The sequence below is a fragment of the Nyctereutes procyonoides genome, unplaced genomic scaffold (assembly GCF_905146905.1).
Source record: "Nyctereutes procyonoides isolate TBG_1078 unplaced genomic scaffold, NYPRO_anot_genome, whole genome shotgun sequence".
Lineage (NCBI taxonomy): Eukaryota > Metazoa > Chordata > Mammalia > Carnivora > Canidae > Nyctereutes > Nyctereutes procyonoides.
Genome location: NW_026575082.1, coordinates 2,417,336 through 2,430,915, shown reverse-complemented (window position 1 = coordinate 2,430,915; position 13,580 = coordinate 2,417,336). Strand labels below are relative to the sequence as shown.

Genomic DNA, 13,580 nt, shown 5'->3' with positions numbered 1-13,580 from the left:
CATATAGGCGTGGAGCCTGAGGCCGGGCCCAGGAGGCCCCCAAGCAGCGGCCTTCCCCCCACACGTGGTGGGAAGGGGCCCACAGTCAAGGGCAAACCACACAGACTCCTGAGAGGCCGGGAGGGGATCCAGCCCGGGGTTGGGGACTCTGCCCTTCAGAAGGGCCTGGGCTTCACCTGCTTTGAGGGACGAACAGACACATCCTGCTCCCCCTCTGAACACTGTCACGTCCCCTTCCCTCCACGAGGCATGACCAAACCTCTGTGATTGGGCAGGAAACCCCCACATTGGCTCTGTGCAGAGGCTCCAGAGCAAGTGACCCATTTAACCTAAGGAGAGGATGGGGAGACGCTGGGATTCGGAGCCCAGGGCAACTGCCTCCCGGCTCCCACCTGGTGACAGGCATCACGGTCAGGAAGAGTTGCTCCACTGCAGGAGGTCAGGGATGAGCCTGGCTGGGCATTGAGGCCAGGGTATGTTTTTTTCAGATTCCTCTCTCAGCTCATGTCCTGAAAGCAAATGAAGTTAAGTCTCAGAGATTTAGGATCTGAGTGGATGGTGTCCCCGTGGCCCTCACGAGACCACCCCCCAGGACCTTCTCCATCTTCATGAGCAAATTTGTTGTTGTTGTCATTGTTGTTGTTTAGAATGTTTTGCAGTTTTGTCCAGGTTTTAATCTACCTTCACATTAAAGCATCCTTTCCGTGCAGGACACTTTATTTTGATGTTGCTAATCCTCTGTCAATATATATTTATATTTACATTTACATTTAGTGTTAGGGCTGTTACCTCAGGTGGCTTTTTTCCCCTCATGTGGCTTTAACCGTGACATTTCACTGCACTTTTAGGAAGTTTGTCTGCTGGGTCTGCACACTTCCACCTCCCTTCATAGAACAATTTCCAACCACCAGTTTGACATGAGTAAGGTCAGCTTTCAAGAGCTGCCTTAAATCCCTCTCTCTTTAAAAATAAGTGTTGACACATGGAAATAATGACAGAATGAAAGAACCATCATCTCCCCATTGGGACGATACCACCTTTCACGGAGCCATATAACATGATGCAGCGAAGCTATAGACGCATTCCGCATGCCTCCGACATTTGATTTATCCTCTTTATATTCCTGGGAAGACAACTGCAGCTGCTGCTCACACTTCATAAATCCTGGGTCTCAGCTACTCCGAGGTTATTACATTTTCAGACACCAAAAGAACCAGAATAAAAGCCACCAAAGCTCCCCTACTGCCACACACACACACATGCGCGCGCACACACACACACACACACACACACAGAAGCAGAAACCTAGTTCCTAAAATATAAGTAGCATATTTATTTTATTAAATTCCTACTTTAATTTATCTGGTCTTATAAGGCACCACATAAGCCAAAGCAATCACGTCCCCCGTACACCTGAGTGGTGACGAACAGACCCAGGTGCATGTCTCGTGTGAGTCCAGACCCTGCTATGCATCCGCGGTATGATGATGCTTAGGATGAGCAGAACCCATTCACCCGTGGGTGCAACAGATACGAGCCCCCCCATGCGATGCCAATGACACCAGGCAAAGTGCCCATATGTTGTGTCCCTGGATGCATATGCATGATGCAGCATTTAAGCACCTTACATGCAAAATGCTAGCAGACCACAGCGTTGCTAAACACTGAGCAGGAAAGGTGGGCATCCTGGGGCCAGCCCAGGGATCAAGCAGGCCTGTCAGGAAGCAGGGGACTTGCAGGGCAGGCAGCCAGGCCGGAGGAGCAGCATAGGGCTGCTGGGGAGGCTGGGGGCCTAAAAAGGGGGTACTGGGTGGAGGGAGGATCCACCTCACCACTGCACAGTACTGACCCGTCAGAGAGGCGACCTCCCTCTCCTTCCCTCTACGGGGTGGTCCCCCCCCATCAGCAGCCCCATGGTGGGGGTGTCTGCACACAGTGCGGGGGCTTGAGCAGACGGTTTGCAGTGGGAAACCCATCTGTGTGCTTCTGAGTCCCCTGATAAAACAGAAAAGCCCCTCAGGGCAGGACCTACACCCATTTTATCCTGCTGGACTTAGAAACCCAGAGCAGAGCAGTCGGCACATCACAGTCAATGCATTTTAAAAATGAATCATGCATTTTGCCATATCTGGGATGCCTGCAACACAGCTCTGTACTCTTTGCTTTTGCAGCAAGTTTCGCCAAACTGTGAGGTTTCAACTACATGGGAGAGTCTGGATAGAGAATAGGAGCATCCACAAACATTCCTCACCAGAGGTGCTAGCACTCACCGGGCAGGACAGGGATGCTGGTCTCTGAATGTGGACAGGGTAGCAAATATAACGATACAAATAAAAGTATAAAAGTAGAGAACCATATCTTCCATGAGTCACTCCTTCTAACATGAAGCCATTTTTTATCAGTGATACGTACAGGTTTTGTTGACCTGATTAAAATGCATGTTTGTGAGCATGTGCATGTCCATTCGGATAACCCTGTGTAGAGGCGACCTACGCTCCGACACCTGGTACCCATCCCCTCTTTCACATAGAGCTGGAGTCCTCGGAGTTTACTTGGGAGCTCATTAAATACATATTCCTGCCCCCAGGCCCCAGGGCTGTGGGTGGTGTCCCAGAATTGGGGGCCCAGAACTCTGCATTTAGTAAGAATTCTGGAGGAAACGATGCAGGTGGTCGGCAGAGCACCCAGGGGCACCAGACACCAGCCCTCCCGTCCCGCAGCCTTGAGAGAGCTCGCGGAGCCGGGCCAGATGGCCGTGGCAAACACTTGGGTGGGCCATGGGCTAGCCTGCCAACCAAGCCAGCACTTCCCCCCACCAGCCAGCTAAGCAGATGCGGGAAGCTCTGTTCCGTGTGTGCTTTGCCTCTAGGTTTCCAGATCAGACTCTGGATAAGGAAGAGTAACTGTGAGTCTTTCTGTCTGTCTGTTTAGGCTGGTGGTTGATGTGGAGGTGGCCTCTGTGTCTACACGATCTCTGCTGGTGGAGCTGTGCTTGCACTTGGCTTTTTGCTCTCACTGGCAAGGTGGCTTTGACAGACGCTCCTCACTAGAAGGGAGGGCAGGGCGTGGCCGGGGCAGGCGCCCTGCAGCGGAGTTTGGGTGGTGCAGGCCACCCCACGAGGCAGGGCTGCTTTCAGGCGGTGGACAAGGCCATCGGGAGCTCTCCCCCTACTTAAAAGTGGGGCCGCCATGCTCCCCACCCTCTGACAAAAACCAAACCCCCACCCAATATAACTGCAGTAAAGAGGAGTCATTCTCTGAAACATGAATTTCAGAAAGCTTCCCTGCAAGGAGGGGTGTCACTCCAGTAGGGCTCATGTCTCAGCAAGCCCCACTCACAGGAAGTCACTGCGCTGCTGGCTTCCAGCCAGGAGCCAGGGAGCCACAGCGTGGTGGAGATGGAGCTTTGGGGTGATGGAGACAGGGAGCCATAGGGTGATGGAGACGGGGCTGCTGCGGGATGGTGGAGACTGGGAGCTGGGTCCCCAAGCAGGCAGCGTGGCTCTTGGCTGGGGCTCTGTCTCCAGGGGCCCACACTACAGGGCGGCTGTAACTCCATGAGCAAGCGTGGGCCCCAGCAGCGGAGTGCTCAGAGTGCACACAGTCACCAAAATGTCAGGATGGTTGGCACTGAATGTTGACCACCGATCACAACCAAACCCAGTGTGCAAGTCCAACCAAGTCATGTCTGCTCACCAACGAAACATCAACACTACTCGGTTCGCTAGCCAGCTTTCAAATTGGGGAGATTTAAAGCAAATCCAAGCCATCATTACGCATAAGCAAAATCCGTGTGCTGCTAAGTAAGAACCACTGCATTTAATAAAATATTCTCAACAGCTCTTGTAACTGTGTGTGTTTTTGAATTAGCAATACCTACTAAAGAGAAACACTTTACCCTCAGAAAAACAGCCAAGGGGCTCTGAGTAGCAACTCACTTCCTGTAAGAAGGCTGAGGTTTTAGGCCTCCGAGAAACCCCCTCACACGCGAAAGCGTCACCCTCCTTGTCACTATCTATGAGCCACTGACCCCTTTCCAAAGCCAGTGTTGGTTTTGATGTGGTGTGCTGTGTGGCCATCAAGAGAGATGTTCCTGAGTTCCTGCAGGGGAAAAATCTATTTCCTATCTAATACTTTCCCTCCCAGAGGAACTGTTTGCCAAGGCCCCAATTTTGGACTCGTGTGGCCTGCTGGGACCAGGTGCCTGGTGGCACCCTCGGGGGTGGCCAGGAGGGGCGGAGGGCAGTCACATCCCCTGATCCGGGGGCCTCTGTCTTGTGAAGGCCAGTCCTGTGGAGCTGTAAGGACCAGAGATTCGGGACATGGGTTCAGAGACCTCACACATGTCACTCGACAGGCCTGCTACCCCCAGAAAACTGAAGTTTCTTATGTGTATAAACAGGGGCCAGGACACTGCTGGTGTGTAAACAGGGGTCAGGACACTGCTGGTGTGTAAATGGGGGACCAGGACACCGCTGGTGTATAAACAGGGGTCAGGACACTGCTGGTGTGTAAACTGGGGCCAGGACACTGCTGGTGTGTAAACAGGGGTCAGGACACCGCTGGTGAGTAAATGGGGACCAGGACACTGCTGGTGTGTAAAGGGGGGCCAGGACACTGCTGCAGTCAGCAAGGGATGGAGAAGGAACACACTGGGCCTCCAGAGGGAGGGCCTGGGAGCCTGACACGCTGCCTTCCTCCAGAGCCCCATGGGTACCATTAGTCCCTTTGTGTCCTTTTAGAAAACCATCCGTCTGGGGGAGTGACAGGTTAGCCATGCCTCTTAACGGACTCTGTGTGTGTCCTGGAAATATACTATTGTGGAAGACAGTGGCACATAAAAATAAACTCCTGGGTTGAGAAGTTCAGAGGATTAAACTTTATTTAAATAGCATTTGGGGGACATGTGGGTGGCTGTCAGTTAAGTGTCCCACCCTTGATCTCAGCTCGGGTCTTGATCTCAGGGTCGTGAGCTCAAGCCCTGCACTGGGCTCCATGCTGGGCGGGGAGTCCACTTAATAAAGCAATAAAAAAAATAACACAAATAACATTTGGGGAACAGAGTGGTAGCTCTTACTGTGCAGACTGCTGCTTTACTCTCCTGAGGACAGAGGTGTCCAGGAGCAGTGCCCCCAATAGCATATACACTGATTCCAGGTGTAAGCAGGTGGGGTGTGTGTGTACAAATGTGGGCTGTAGTATGTGTCTGTGTGTGTGTGTGTCTAGGTGTGTGTGTGTCAGGGGATATGTGTCAGTGTGTGTGTGTGTCAGGGTCTGTGTGCAGAAGTGTGGGGCTATAGTATGTGTCTGGGTGTGTGTCGTGTGTTGTGTGTGTGTGTGTCAGGTATGTGTCAAGTGTGGCTGTGTATGTGTGTGTGTGGTTCAGGTGTGTGTGTCACAGGGTCTGTGTGTAGAAGTGTGGGGCTGCAGTATGTGTCTGGGTGTGTGTGTCAGAGTGTGTGTGTGCCACGGTGTGTGTGTCAGGATGTGTGTGTCAGGGGGTATGTGTCAGGGTATGAGTGTGTGTCAGGGTGTGTGTGTAGAAGTGTGGACTGTAATGTGTCTGGTGTGTGTGTGTGTCAGGAGGTATGTGTCAGGGTGTATGTGTTGGGTGTGTGTATAGAAGTGTGGGGCTGTAGTATGTGTCCGGGTGTGTGTGTGTGTGTGTGTGTGTGTGCGTGCTGGGTGTGTGTGTCAGGGTGCATGTGTGCCAGGGGTGTGTGTGTGTCAGGGTGCATGTGTGACAGGGTGCATGTGTGCCGGGGGTGTGTGTATGTCAGGGTGCATGTGTGCCAGGGGTTGCACGTGTCAGGAGTATGTGTGCCAGGGTATGTGTGTGCTGGGAGTGTGTCAGGGTGTGTGCGTATCAGGTGTGTGTTTGGGGGGGAGTCAGTGTATGTGTGTGCTGGGAGTGTGTGTTGGGGGTGCATGTGTGTCAGGGTGTGTGTGTGCCAGGGGCTGTGTGTCGGGGTGTGTGTGTGTGTGTCAGGGTGCATGTGTGTCAGGGTGTGTGTGTGTCAGGGGGTGTGTGCCAGGGGGACCGTGGCCCAAGTTATCAGACACTGAGGACTGTCTCCTCTCCTGTGCTCTCCGCCCATGTTTCCACGCTTGTTCCCCTTGGTTACTCGCCTTGCCGTGTGTGTCCAGCATGAGTCCCTACTAGAATATTAAGTGCGCAATTTGCTCAATCAGTTACAAATAAACCTTATCTTCCTTCATTTTGGAAAATGTTAACACTTTCAATCTCAAAGAAAGGGAATTGATTTAAAAGGAAATCAAAATCCCACCGAGAGCTCACAGACGTGAACAGCCTGTTCTAACCCCTGCGCCAGAAGACGCCAGGCCTGGAGGGGCCACCACGGCTTCAACAACGAAGAACAAAGTAAGAGGACTCACTCTACCCGATGTTAAGGTTTCCTACTCCGCTGCGGTCACCAGCATGCTGCTGGTAAGGGACAGACATGAGGATGGCTGGAATGGAACCCAGAACCCAGAACCACAACCCACACAAACACATGATTTCTGACAATGGAGCAAAGCAACCTGAGTGAGGGGTGATCTGCTCTGCAATAGCCCCACATCAACAGGACGCTCCTAGGCAAAAACAAATCAAAGCAAAACAAAACGCCCTCAACCTACGCCTCATGTTTCCTACAGAAATTAACCCAAAATGGACAAGAGATTTATGTGCAAGAAGCAAAACCAGAAATACTCAGGGGAAAAAAAAAAAAAAAAAAAACGGGAAAAATCCGCGGGGCCTCAAGAGAGGCCGAGTTCTTACCCTCCCCTCCCCCACCATCCCAATCCATGAAAGGAAAGATTGATAAACCAATCTCATCAAAATGAAAATTTTCATCTCTATCAAAACCCTGTGGAGAAGATGAAAGACAGCTACCAGCATCTAAGCATCAACCCCCGGGGCCAGTGTCTAGAACATAGAAAGAACTATCGAGACCAAACATCCAATTAGAATGCGGGCAGAGACACCAACAGGCTGTTCACCGAAAGGATGTACAGATGGCGGATTCACGCGTGAAGATCTTCAACGTCATTCCCCGTGAGGGAAATGCAAATTAAAATCACGATGTCACCATACATCTCATGATAGAGCAGCTAAAATAAAAGGTGGCAACGCTGCCTGCCAACTGCTGTCAAGGTTGCGCACATCCTGGGTCACTCCCACCCTTGCTGGCGGGATGCAAAATGGTGCAGCCCTTCCAGAAGACAGTGTGGAGGGGATTTTTTGTTTTTTTTTTTTTTAATAAAATTAAACGTGCTCACCATATAACTTAGCAACTGAACTCCCGGGCATTTGTTCCCAAAGAAATGAAAGCCATGCTCATGCCTGGGTAACCTGTACCTTGATGCTCAGGGCGATTTTATTCATAATAACCAAAAACTGGGAACCACCCAAGTGCCCTTCAAAGAGTGAATGGTCAAAACTAAAAAAACAAAAAAAACAAAAAAAAAAACAAACAAACAAACAAAAAAACCCACCCCAGAATGGTGCATCCATACCATGAAACACAACTGAGGAATAAAGAAGAGTGAGTGGCACACGTACTCAACTTGCAAGATCTCAAGAGAACTGTGCTGAGTGAAGGAGCTGATTGAAAAAGGTTGCATATTGTATGACTGCGTTTATACAGCATTCTTGAAATGACGAAATAATAGAAATTGGGGACCAAGATGAGTGGTGCTGGAGGCTCCGGGAGGGGAATGGGAGGGCATGGGCCACAGCTGAAAGGACAGTGTGCACCCGGGGCAGGACCTCTGACTGCACCCTGGGTGACCACATGCTTCAACTAACATTTAAAAGTTCGGGTGGGCATTTGGGGGGCTCGGCAGTGGAGCATCTGCCTTCGGCTCAGGGCATGATCCCAGCGTCCTGGGATTGAGTCCTGCATCAGGCTCTCCGCAGGGAGCCTGCTTCTCCCTCTCCCTGTGTCTCTCTCTGCCTCTCTCTCTGGGTCTCTCACAAATAAATAAATAAAATCTTAAAAAAAATAAATACATAAAAGTTCAGGTGGCAACCGAAAAAATCAGAGCTGGCTGCTGCCTGTTGCTCGGGTTCCCCTTGCTAACTGACACTGCACGGTAATTTTTAACCAGATTCCTTCGCTCCGGGTTCTTGTTCATTCCACTTAAAAAAATAAAACTCCTGATGGGCACTTTTCCTTGTCTGGTAGAAATGCACCATCAGGCCGATGGCCTGGGTCAGGTTGCGCGCGTGGCCCACCCTCCAAGACAGTTGTTCCACTCCAGGTGGTGCAGACCGTAGTGTGTAACAGGGCCAGTGAGCCTGCGGTACCCAGATGGCGCTGGTCCCTGACGTGGGGGCCACAGTCTGTGAAATGTCTCCCTGACCCCGAGGGTTAAAATCTCAAATAAGCACAGGTATGGGACAGGGTGCTCCCCAAGCTCCCGCTCCTCTGAAAAACTCTCTCTAGCCCAGTGTGGGTGTCCCTTGCCAGGTCAGCCAGACGCCCCCTGGACCAGGCTACACCCCTCAGCATACACCCCAGCTACCTCACGCGCCTGCCGCGGATGCAGAGCTGTAGGCACACATGTTGTTGATTCTCACATTGTCGCGATGGGAAAACAGAGAACAGGAACCAGAACGCGCCTGTTTCCTGCCAGAGTCTTACTGAGATCCCCCCAAGAAACTGAAACGTTTTGCAAACCCCACTCTGCCTTCCGAAGCAGAAGGTGAAAGTAGACCCCAAAAGAAGCCAAGCGGCACCACCAGCATCCCAGAGCCGCCTGGGCGTCGGTGCAGTGACCGCAGAAGGCACAGACCCTGGAGCCGTCACCACCACTAGGAGTCGGGCCCAGGAGGGGGCCCAACTCTGCTGGGTCATAGGTGCCAGGAGCGCAGGTGCGTGCAGGGGGCTGCAGGTGGGCTCAGGAGGCTGCAGGTAGATGCAAGGGGCTGCAGGCGGGCACAGGGGGCTGCAGGTGGACACAGAGGGCTGCAGGTGGGTGCAGGGGGCTGCAAGGGGCTGCAGGAGGCTTGCAGGCAGCTGCAGGTGGGTTGCAGGCAGCTGCAGGTGGGCGCAGGGGGCTGCAGGTGGGCGCAGGCGGCTGCAGGCAGCGGCGCGGCAGCTGGGACAGGCCCAGCGAAGGCGGAAGCCAGGCGAGTCTCCCGTCGCCGCCCCCTGCTGATCAAAGAGAAACTTGCTGCGCCGGGGGCGGGGCGGGGGGCGACCGCGCGCTGAGCGTGCAAGTAGCCCGCGCTCGCGCTCGGAGCTGGTAGGGACCCCCGGCCCCCTTCGGTTCCACACCGGTACCGCCTGCACCGCCGGAGCCGCCTCTTTTGACCTCTGTCACCTCCCACCCCTAAACCCCACCCTCGCCGCCACCCCAGGCCTCCGGCTCCTGCTGCGACCTGGTCGCCGGGCCTGGCCGGAGGCCACACCTGGAAACCCGTCGATTCCAGCGTCCGCCGCCCGAGACCGGCGTCCACACCTGCGCCCCCTCCTCGCAGGGAGGCCTCGGGCCGCCACCTGCCCGCCACCTGCGCCCCGGTGCCCGCAGTCCCCGCAGTCCCCGCAGTCCCCGCCCCGCAGGCTCACCCACCGCGCTCGCCGCTCCGAGGCCGAGGGGTCTCCGCAGCCCGGGCCCCGCCGTGGGCAGCGGGTGGGAGCTCGCCGCCGGCGCCGCCTTCCGGGGCGGGAGACGCGGGCCGCCAGGGCCGGAGGCTCGTCCTCGCTGGCGCGCCGCGCCGACTGACGGCGGCTCCCTGCTCGGCGCGCACCCCGCCCCCGCCCCCCCGCCCCCGCCCCGGCTTCCTGCGGGCCAGGTAAACACGGCCGCGGCGGAGCCCGCCCACCTGCCGCGCCGCCCCGGCCGCCCCGACCGCCTGGGGCCCCGGGCGCAGAGTGGGCGCGGGCGGGGCGCGGCTGGACCCGCTCGCTGCCCTGCGGACCTCTCCCGGGGCTGGGCCCCTGAATCCGCCCCACCCGCCACCCTCGCCAGGAGGCACCCGAGAGAACATCTCCTCCGTGCCCCGCCGCAGCGCAGGGCACTGCCGCATGCACCCACTGACCGGGGCAGCGTGCTCCCTCCCCGGGCCGCCCTTGGGAGCCGCAGGAGATGAGCTTCGCTGGTCCCGGCAGCACTGACAGGCGCCCCGGAGAAGGCGCGTCCCCCCCCCCGCCCCCCGCGAGGCAGGCAAGGCGCACAGGTAAACAGACCAGAAAATGCCCAACTAGGAGCGGCCGAGCCCCGGTCCTGCTGCCCCCAGGCATGTGCCGGCCTGGACGTTAGTCACCTGGACGCACAGATGTGGTGGTGCATGGCGGGTCTCCTAGGCCTCCTCCCGGCAGTAGGAAGGGAGGAGGGAGTGCCAAGGCCCTGGCTCCTTCCTGACTTGGATTCTGGGTCACGGAATTGGATCTGACATTCCCTGGAGCCTGCGGGGACCCCATGGAGCGTGTCAGGAGTGGGGGGAAGTCTGGTGCTTGGCAAGAGGCAGCGAGCCCCTGACCCTGGGCTGGCCCTGCTGGTTCCAGGGCTGCCCGCCCAACCCCACGCCTCGTGTTCCCCAGGGATCTCCACCTCCAGCCAATGCCGCTGATTCTAAGAGGAACTGTCCACGTGTTCAAGGGTTTGAGGCGATGCTTTTCCTCAGAAAACACTGGGGGAGGGGAGAACATGGATTCCCAACCTGGAAGTGAGGTCAGCAGGGGCGGTCAGCAGGGGCAGCCAGCGGGAAGGGGCTGCTGGTTGTGCCAAACTTCCTAACTTTTCTGTCTCTTGCATTCAGGCTCCATTTCAGAAATGGATAATAAGCAGAGTGGGAGTCAGGGAGTCAGACACACAGCAGCGGTGCGCAGGGTGGTGAATCAAACCCAGGAAGCTTCCAGGGCCCTGACTCAAACCATTCATCACAGCTCACCCCCACCCCAAACTTCTTCAAGTTCAGGCCAGGGCAACCCAGAAACCGGGCACCATTTGGATGCCCATGTCAGCCTCACAAACAGCTTCTCATCCCCACAAATGTCCCAGGGAAGGCCTGGGGTCCTGCCCTGTGGACTTCAGTGGAGGCTGGCCAGTGGGGAGGCCCACAGGCCACACTGTTTCCCACTGTTTCAGAGGACTTTCAGTGGTTTCGAGAAACTTCACATATGCCAACAGCTGTCTCTGCAAATGTCAGGCTTGCCAGCAACAATTCCCTTTAAAGACTCTTTATAAAATCCTACTATGCCTATTGTGCGGGGACATGGTGCCCCCAAATTCCTAGTCATGAGTTCTTCAAGGAAACTGTGTGCGAGGGAGTAAGGAAGACCATTCAGTAAGGAATGGAGGCAGTGGCGGGTCCCTCGCTGTGGGAGTCACACCTCATGTGGAGATGGCCACACCCCTTTCACAAAACACAGAGATTCATTTTGCTGAATAACATTGAAAGGGGTCTTTTCACAAGTGAGTAAATGAGCCGAAACTCGTTGTCTCTTTGACATTTTTAAGAAAAGTCCTATTGCCCTTCTGTCCAACACTCGCACACTTGATAATGAGGGCAGGCCCCTTGGGCACATCACATTGCAGCAAATGACACAATAGGCTATGCATGGTACACACTCAGTAATTTTTGTTCAATGGAGCCAAACTTCTGATTAACCCGAGCTAAAGGAAGTAGGTAAATTAAACTAAATGATTTCCAGTCGACCAGACCACTTGCATTTTGAGTTTTCTTTATTTTCCTCCCTAACAGACTTAGCTTTGTAATTATGTTTTTGCGCAGATGAGGACTGAGCCTCATTTTCACCCTGGTTGGTAATGAACAAATTGCTGGTGATAGTCACAAAGCAGGCAGCTTACCCGCAGAGGGTTGAAGGTTGACTATTTCGCCATAAATTCCAGTTAATAGGGTCGCCGGATGGCCCAGTCTGCTGGGTGTCTGCCTTTGGCTTGGGTGGCGGTCTCGGGGTCCTGGGATCGAGTCTGTGTGGGGCTCCCTGCTCATCAAGGAGCCTCCTTCTCCCTCTGCCGCTGCCCCTGCTTGTGTGCTCTTTCTTTCTCTCACAAATAAATAAGTAAATAAAATCTTTAAAGAAAAGTTCGGGGTCGTACTTGGATAGACTCTGCTCAGGTCACAAATACCAGTAAATTAGGTGCATGAACTCCCAAAAGGCAACAAAAACCCCCATGTGAACAAGGAAACACTTGAGGACTCTAGACCACACCCATGCCCACGGCACCCCCACGGTGCTCCTAGACTCCTTTCACCTGCAGCCTCCATGGCAGCTCCAGGCACCTGGATGCCCCCCACCCCGCCCCACCCCCCCACCAAGCTCACACAGCCCCTGTTCAGATTCACCGCCCCATGGCTGTTTGCATGGAACTTGGAAATCCAGTGACCGCAGAAGAGCTGAGGGTCTCCCTACGTGCTCTCCAGGGCACATGGCCAGACAGGGAGGGGGCAGGCAGGCACCAGCCCCACAAGCTCTGGGGGCCTGACCTGCTGAGGAACCACAGGGCTTGGGAACTCTGTGCAGAAGAGAGAGACAGAGCCAGCAGCAGGGGAGGCGCAGTGGGGAGAGTGCCTCCAGCTCCACCCCAGAGCTGCAGGGTTTCCCAGAGCCGGAGCCTGCCAAGGGGAGGGGGCCTGGGAAGCTTCCAGTTGGTGATCTCCACCCTCTAGAGCGGAGAGCACCCTGGAAGGAATATGGCCTTAATACTTAGTAAGTCCTGCTTGGGCCTTTGTGGGTTTGGGCACTGAGGGCTGTTCCAGGCATCAGCTGCGTCCTCAAGGCTGCGATGGGATCCGCTCCCCACAGGGTCGGGACCATGCAAGGGCACAGCTGGGGCAGACGGGGCAGACGGTCCTCAGGGACATGCCTCTCTGTCACCACTGTGTTTTAAGCAGGCAGAAGTGTGCCCGGCCTAGCAGGCCTGAGCATCGAACTTGCTGTGTCTATTGGTGGGGCCAGAGTCAGAATCTGGTGACAGGCAGGCTAATGGCTGACCCACGCCGGTCACTCTGCTGCGGGTGGCGGAAGGCGCTGCCCGCTGGGACAGGCAGGGCGGGGGAGTACATTGAGGGAGACAAGTGGTCTCACTGATATGGAGGCTCTGCCCAGGTGGCCTGATGGAGAGAGAGAGACAGAGAGAGAGAGAGAGAGAGAGAGAGAGAGCCCTCAAGGGCAGTCTGGGTGCTCAGATAACCCACTGCGTTAGGAGGTGGATGCCCAGAGCCTGGCAGAATGTTTCTGACACGGTCCCCTCCCCCGTGTGCTCAGCACAAGGATGCCTCCACCATGCAGGGGCCAGGGGGTGGGTCTGCCTCTCTTTGGTGTCCCCATTGTCTCAGGGATTATCCCAGTGCTGTGTGCACACAGGCCACAGCTAGACTGAGGGTCCTTGTCAGGCTGCCTGGGGAAGATAAGCACCTGCTGCTTATAAAGAAGAATCAAGGAGGAAAATAAGACAGGGAAGGGGTATAGTGGGTGCTGATGAAAGCAAGCCGTGTAGATATCTCAGAGGTGGGGGTGGAGGCGCACATTCCAGGACATGGGGATTGTAAGGGCAAAGGTCCTGGGGTGGGCAGACCTAAGTGGTCCAGGAATCGTAAGAGCCCA

General features: G+C 55.2%; 1 protein-coding gene across 5 annotated transcripts in view; it reads right to left on the bottom strand.

The window, feature by feature from the left end:
• Nucleotides 1–9,727, bottom strand: part of LOC129514547 (myelin basic protein) — a 116,717-nt gene extending 106,990 nt beyond the window's left edge. The window contains exon 1 of one of the 5 annotated variants that reach the window (XM_055333212.1): nt 9,580–9,727. The gene's annotated coding sequence lies outside the window, so the exon portion shown is untranslated. Of the gene's footprint in view, nt 1–392; nt 483–9,579 lie in introns of those variants that run through there. The other 4 variants (XM_055333209.1, XM_055333214.1, XM_055333213.1 and 1 more) reach the window with 4 other exon arrangements.
• Between the last annotated feature and the right edge of the window lie 3,853 nt (nt 9,728–13,580).